General features: G+C 46.9%; 1 long non-coding RNA gene across 1 annotated transcript in view; it reads left to right on the top strand.

Moving 5' to 3' along the window:
* The first annotated feature begins 902 nt into the window (after nucleotides 1–902).
* The window catches only part of LOC123522654, a 267,540-nt gene continuing 261,091 nt past the window's right edge, over nucleotides 903–7,351 (top strand). The window contains exon 1 of the long non-coding RNA XR_006680887.1: nucleotides 903–1,002. This is a non-coding gene — a long non-coding RNA (uncharacterized LOC123522654). The remainder of the gene's footprint in view (nucleotides 1,003–7,351) is intronic.

The following is a 7,351-nucleotide window of genomic DNA, read 5'->3' as shown; positions in this document are numbered from 1 at the left end:
TCATTCATTCATTCATTCATCCATTCACGCATTCATCCAATGACAGATCAATTTTTACATAGCCACATGCAAGGCATTTGAGGAAGTGAGAAAAAAGTAGACACACATACAATAATACTTAATTCACAGTTGAAATTCTAATGAATGAGTATGTACTTTGATGCCCTCCCTCCACATTTTATACTTAACAGATAATTCCATTGGAAAGGTACATTAAATAATAGTGATGCTCTCTCATGATTGCTCGTCAAGTTGCATGCTGATGGAGAATATAAAAACCAAGCCCACTGCCTTGGCGACATTCCGACTCATAGGCACCCTTTATGGGGGTTCCAAGGCTGTAAATCTTTGGGGGAGCAGAAAGCTTCCTCTTCTTCTTAAGGATCCGCTGGTGAGTTTGAACCACTGACCTTGCAGTCCTCCGTGCAACGCTTACCTGACAGCACCACCAGGGCTCCATGATAGAGGATGTATGCCACACTGAAATGAGGTTTAGCTCAATTAGCCGTCAACCCCTGCTCTTTTCTACCTGATATCCCTGTGTCTACCAGTGTGCCTTTACCAGATGACTGGCTAGAATCACTGGAAAATTACAGTGGTTGGCCCAAATCAGGGAGTGGTGAGGGGAGGGGCGCACGGATGGGCCAAACTCTTCAACTGCTTGGAGGATTGACCTTTGTGAGTGTTGGCCTCCTTCTGAGCCAGGCCTGCCTTTTGAGCTGCTTGGCATCTTTGTCATTCTCATGAAGCCAAATATAAAAGACGGCAATCTTCCAGTTCACATTTTAGTGAAGAGAGACACTTATGTAAAAAAAAAAAGGGGGGGGGGAGAATTATTTTTTTAAAGCCATGTGTTCTGTCTTTCCCTTTGGATTGCCTGGACTGTTGCAACAGCGTCACGTGGAAGTCACCAGGGTGGTCCCTTCAAGCTGCAGACGGATCCGTGCTCGCAAGGCAGTCTCTTTCCGCGCCACCACGGCAGGGAAGTCCTCCGCCCATCAGGTGAGAGTTTTCAGTGCTCTTTCATTTCCTCCTGGCCATGGTCTGGCCTGGGAAATTCCCTCCTAGCCAAGCTTTAGCCCTCCATCCTCAGCGTGTGTCCCTGCAGATGGTATTGCGTAGGACATTGAGAAATTGCCAAGGTAGCTTTAATGAAAGTATTTGTCATTTGGGGTTAACCTACTTGCTTTATAAAGAAGTCTACTTCTGACGTGGTGACGGTCCATGATGGCATTTTGGACCCGAGCCCGAGCCTTTCTGTTGTCACCTTTCCCTTCACGCAGGGCCAAACACTGATCCGTAAGTCCAGGTTTTCTTGTGGGAAGTTTTGGATGCAGGTCGAATACGTCAAGAAGCAGGCCCGCTCATTCATCAGCAGACTCGTATTTGTTGAATCTTGAGTTTCTCTGTGCCGGTTTGGATTTTACAACTTCCTGATTTCCTCATGTACAGTAAACTTTTCTGGCCTGGAGAGTCCCGCAGACACAGGGTGTATACAGGGCTGATGACTCATGGTTCTCCCCTGAAGCGAGACGGGAGGATACTGCTGCAAACGAATTCAGGGGGGATGGAAGTTAGATAGCACCGGGCACGGCCAGGGCTTGGGAACACTGGTGCATGTAATCAAAGGCGCTTGTGAAATAAATTGTCCTCTTTCTACTTGCCTGGGGAGCTAGCCTGCTGGAGGCTGTGCAGATAGACTAGAGCCGAAGTTCCCAGGCCTGGCTGGGCCATAGACTCACCTAGAGTGCTTAACAAAAAAATACATCTAGGGACTCCGACCCTCGGCCCACTGAAGCAGAATGTTCCTGGCTGCTCTCCTGGAATTGCTGGTCTTCTAGGTATGGATGCGCCACAGGTTTGGGTACTGCTGGGCTGGGTGTTCTCAGGCCCCTCTTCCCTGTGGTCTGCCAGTTCCTTACTTGGTGAGAAGTGCAGCCACCTTTGGCCCAGCCTCCCAGGCGAAAATACGGATTTTGAAAATGGCTTTGTTAAAGAGGTGAATGTTTGCATTCCCCAGAATGTGCACTTACAAAGTGACTCACCAGATTTCTTTAAATAGAGAGCTCCCTGGCGGCACGAGGATACTGTTCTGAAGTTACATAGAAACGCTGTGGTATCTGAGATAAAGAGCATGGGAGCTCCTAAACCAGCCTGGCCGGAACCACTGTGACCTTGGGCAGGGACGCAACCTTTCCGGGGCCTCAGTTTCTTCATAGAGAAAATGGAGAGGACGGCGGCCCCTTGTGGGCAAATGAAAGAAGCGCTTCGGAGGGTTTTCAAGGGAGCAGCCTTTCAGAGCCCAGTTGCCAGGCCTTTCTTCTGAGGTGCCTCTGGGTGGGTTCCTACCACCCATCTTTTGAAAGTACTCAAGTGTGCTGCCTGGGGGGGTCACATGGGGTTGCCAGGAGTCAGAAGTAACTTGATGACCACGTGTTTTTGATTTCTGTTTCTGGAGGTAGAGATGATATGAGAGCTCCCTTGTTGCGCTGCTGTGAAGACCGAATGAGATAGCATATGTGTAATGCATTGAGTATGACTTGGAGTGGGACTTGTCAGCTGTCAAGCCAGGCTCTCACGAGTATCAGTCATATAGCTCCTCTCTCGACAGGATAAACATGAGGGTCTTGTTTGATGATGGTTGTTCCTGGACCCTCTGGGAATGGGAATAAGTAAATATACCCAATCCTTGGTCTTTGGACCCATGCTGTAGACATTTGCAGCTCTGCCAAGCAAATGAACCTTTTTGTTTAGTTTACAGCATTTTGTGTGAGTTCTGGTTGCCAGCCATCTAACTGTGCTAAACGCATGTGCACGATGCTGTTTCGTAATTTCATTGTAAGTGAACTGATGAGTTGCATGAAGCAATTGGTGGCCTGCGTGAGTGCAAACACAAGACTGCAGGGATGTCCTACTAGGAGGCCTTCCAAAGTTCCTGGGGAGATGCCAGGATCTTTTTTCTTCTTCTTTTTAACCCTTACACTGTGATTTCAGTGGGGGGCTACACATCATTTTTGTGTTCTACAACTTTAACCACGGAACAAACCTCCCGATAACTCGCTAGGTCTTCCTTTCCCCCTTTCTCCCTGTGGTGGAGAATTATCTTCCCCTTCAGCAAGTTATCTCTTGCCCACCCTTTCCCCTGTTACTTCCCCTTCCCTCCTGATCTTTAAGCTCTGTGCACCCCCCCATTTTTGAAGCCCCATTATAGCATGCCACAAAGTGGTAGCCAGAAAAGTCCTATTGTGGTGGAAGTGGGGGTGCAGAAGAAATTAGCAACCAATAGTATGCCCTTGTGGCAAAGGGCACTTTACATTTTATTGGCAGTGAGTTAGGGAAATGTTCTATAAATGGAAATGGAGTAACCTGGAGTTAACCTGCAAAGGTAAGCCTCTTAAGGTCTCTCCCTCTCAGCTGAATGTGTGCTCGGTGGGAGGGCTTAACTGCTGCTGTTTGGGGGAGGGGGTTACCTCTTTTTAATAGTTATTTGCATGAAATCAGCACCCCTTATGTTTTCTGGGGGAATGAAGTCATTGCCTCCATGATTTATGCACATGCAAACTTTCTTCCTTTTTAAAAGCCCTGTGTGTGGTGTTTTTCAAACTCGGTGTCATGGAAAATGATTTCGTATACTAGAAGTAACTCAAGGATTTTCTTGTGAAAAAGCAGGCAGTAACATTCCTGTCTCTTGGTCAATATGGGAGGCTTATTGCGAAGACACTCATGTCTGTATGGCATAGTAATCAAGTCTAGGTGTCTTATGAATACTATCCTTGTAATCCTGACAAAGTGCAAAGTCACCTTGAATCTTAAGGAGCTGACATTCTCAGTGATTGCACTTAAAGGAAGATTATAAACATTATCTAAACATTTTGCATACATTATGGCCCCCCACCATTGATGGCTAAACCATGGCAAAGAACCATTTATGCTATGCTGTCTTGTATTCATTCAGGTTTGTGCTTTTGTTTTTAGGGTTTGTGTGTGTGTATGTGTGTTTTACATTAAAGCCTAGGCTACAATTATTTCTGGGTCCAGTGATTTATAAACCCAACATTGCTGTAGCCAGCCGTGACCTTACTGCTAAGAACAGGCGGTGTGCCTGCAAGGAAATGGTTCATTCATTTATCTGCAGTGTGTGTTTTAGCTACTACTTGGTGCCGAGGGACTGGCAGCAAGTAAGAGCTGCCAGAGGAAGTGCGTGGCCAGGTAGGGAAAGAACAAAATGCTCTGGAGCAGCTAATACGAAGCGAAGCAGGGAAGCTTCACACTGTTGAGAGCTGCCCACGTATCAGATTTCCTGATAAAGGGGGAAAGGCTTGCTTACTAATTTATGGGGAACAATTTCACTTTTTTTTTTTTTTTACTCTGGCATCTAGCTCTCCCCTAACCCAAGAGCACCTTCCTATAGAATCAAAGCCTTTTTTTTTTGCCAATAGGCAATCTCTGACAGGGACGGAGTAAGTAAGGTCAGCTTGGCCTGGCTATGAAACTGTTCAGGGCAGATTGATAAATAAGTACAAGTCAGCCAGGGCTTACAGGGTGATCAATCCCTGGTTGTCATTGCATGGACTCTGACTAACGGTGACTTTATTGATAACAGAACTACCTACTGACTGGTCTTGTGCCATCTGCATGATCAATGGTAAGTTTGCAGCTTACTGCAAAATCCAGACTTACTGCCAAACTTATTCTCCAAAATCTAAACTTTTTGCCGTCAAGTCGGTTCCTAATCCTAGTGACCCTAGAGGACGGGGTAGAGCTGAGCTGTGTGGGTTTCTGAGACTGTAACTGTTTGTGGCTGTTGAAAGCCTCACCTCCCACAGAGTGGCTGGTGGTTGGAAACTGCTCACCTTGAGGCTAGCAGCCCACCAGCCATAGTTTTCAGTGTCTAGTGTCCAGAAGTGGGCCCTGCTTCCTAGTCTCTCTCAGTCTGGAAGCTCCACTGGCCCTACTGGAATTTGAAAGATGCTTCCAGCATGTCAGCCACACATGAGGCCCCCCAGTCCTGCAGACTGAGCGATGAGGGTGGTGTACTTACTGAGGTGAGCACAGACACTGGAGGTGCACAGGAGTGATGCTGAGTGGGCATGATCAGGAGAGTTTGAGGAGGAGGGATCATCTGGGTTGCAACCTGAAGTCTGGGCCACCTTTTTCTATAGAGAGTCTGCTAGAGGAGGGGAAGCACCTGCCCAAAGACTGGATGTAAGGAGCCTGTGTGTGGGCTGTAAGAGACTATCCCATTTTGGATGAGGGGCGGTGCTGGCTGATTACTCAGTTGCTGGAGTTCAGCAGGCAGGAAATCCATAGGTATAAAACTACTGTGAGGTCAGGTCTGAAGATAAAATTGGAGGCATCTTTAGCATAAGTGTGATCCTTAAAATGGGGCTCTGGTTCTTGTGTGTGGCAAAAAGCTTTTATCCACAAGAGGAGGGCAGACTACATTTCAGGAACGGCACCAGGTGGCCTAGAATACAGAGAGAAAAGAGATGGCAGAGAGTGGCTCGACCGTGGCACAGTCTTGAGACCTCGGGTGAAGGACCGGTGGGCTAAAGGGCAGAGCTGGCCCATAGGGATGATGGGGTCTTCTGTAGAGGCCTTGGTACTTTGGACAGTCCGTGCTGAACCGGAGCTCATCTTGTCAGGTCTTTGTTCCTTTAAGGCCTTAAAAAAATTAAAAAAGGAACTTGAGCTAATTTTAGACAACTCTAATATGTGTGTGTATGAAAATGAATGCTGCTTTTATAATTCAGCGCATGCAGTATCTCTTTTCATTTTAACAAATGATCCCTCTATTTCCCTCTAAGCAGTTTTATTAAGAAGATGTTCCGAGAAGCCCCGCACATACGAAAAGCCATTCCAGCACCTCTTTTGATCTGCCCCGTTGTTGATTTCGTCGTCTCCTGTGATGTGCGTAAATCACATCGTACCATCCACTTGACTCGGTGGCATTGTTCATTTGTGGCATTTCATTTACTGCAAATCGCATTAATAAGGGTGCATCTCTCAAAGGATCCGTGCCCATTGTTTTAAGTGGGAAATAGATATTACACCAGGATGCTACTAGGCAGGGCTTTTTTGAGCATTTTGGATTTTCCAATTCACAGAAAATAAAGAAATACAGACTTGATGAGCCTGGCCTCTGGGGAGTACATTGGCCTGTGCCTCTGTGGCTCCCAGTGAAAAGGAGGGTTGGACGTTGTCTGATGGCATTGGTGTCAGTGAGTGGTTTGCTTTAAAGTAATTCGGGAAAATTGAGGATCAGGGTGATTTTTCTTTCTTTCTTTCTTTTTTTTTTTGTTACTTGATTTATTTCTTTAGAGGAACTTCCTACCTGCCCTAACTCTCTTTGAATGAAGGCAGTGACTTACTTAATCTGCTATAAAAGACAGGAAGATTTGAACAGGAGTGAGAGGGAAGGAGAAAACATCTCAAGGGCAGAACACTCAGTCAGCAGATACTTACTGAGCATGGAATGGGAGGGGCATTGTGCCAGCTCTGGCCCTAAAGAGAACCAGATAGGATCAGTGGTTCCCACTCACTGTGCTGCCTATTAACTCCTCATTGCAATCCTTAGAGACAGGCACTATAGGCATCATTTCGACGAGGGAGAAACAAAGGCACAGAGTTATAAGTTACAAGAGTAACTTGTCTGAGGTGACACAGTTATGAAGAGGTGGGGCCGGGGTTGGGCCACAGCCCAGAGTTTTGCTCATAACTGCTGCCATGAGTTATGTCTCCAGCCCAGAATTTTGACCTTATGACACTTACTGCTGGGTATAGAAGACAAAGTGTGTCAGCCAGGCGTACTATGTAAAGAACCCGGTGGCACAAAGGGAATGTGCATGGCTACTAACCAGTTCGAGCCCACTTAACGTCGCTGTGGAAGTGAGGCCTGGTGGTCAATCCGTAAGGTGTTACAGACTTTAGAAACACTAAGGGGCAGAGCTACACTTCGACTCCCCTGGTGCCACCATGAGTTGGCTTCAACCTGATGGCAATGGGTTTTGTTGGTGTGAGAGGAACAGCACCATCTTTGAGGTTAGGGACCAGGAAAGTGCTCATGTGCCTTTTTCTGACACCTCCTCACCTTCCCCCCATCTTCATTCAGGTCCACCAGCAGGCTTTGTGACTATCCCTAAACGGTCTTTGTGGTGTGTCCTCCCTTCTTCATGGCCCCCACCCCCACCCCAGGTGTTCTCGAGATGCCTGTGCACTTTCAACAATTATTCATGGGAGAAAATGATGACCATGGCAACAGGCTTATCTGTGTTTCAGGGGATTGGCTTGAATTGGTCTCCGAATGTTGTTCGGCAGCAAGAGTCCCAGAGAGATGATGAGCTTTTGACTC

The sequence above is a fragment of the Echinops telfairi genome, unplaced genomic scaffold (assembly GCF_000313985.2).
Source record: "Echinops telfairi isolate 266 unplaced genomic scaffold, ASM31398v2 ScPeMD7_7439;HRSCAF=8477, whole genome shotgun sequence".
NCBI lineage: Eukaryota > Metazoa > Chordata > Mammalia > Afrosoricida > Tenrecidae > Echinops > Echinops telfairi.
This window is presented reverse-complemented; position numbering and strand designations above follow the sequence as displayed.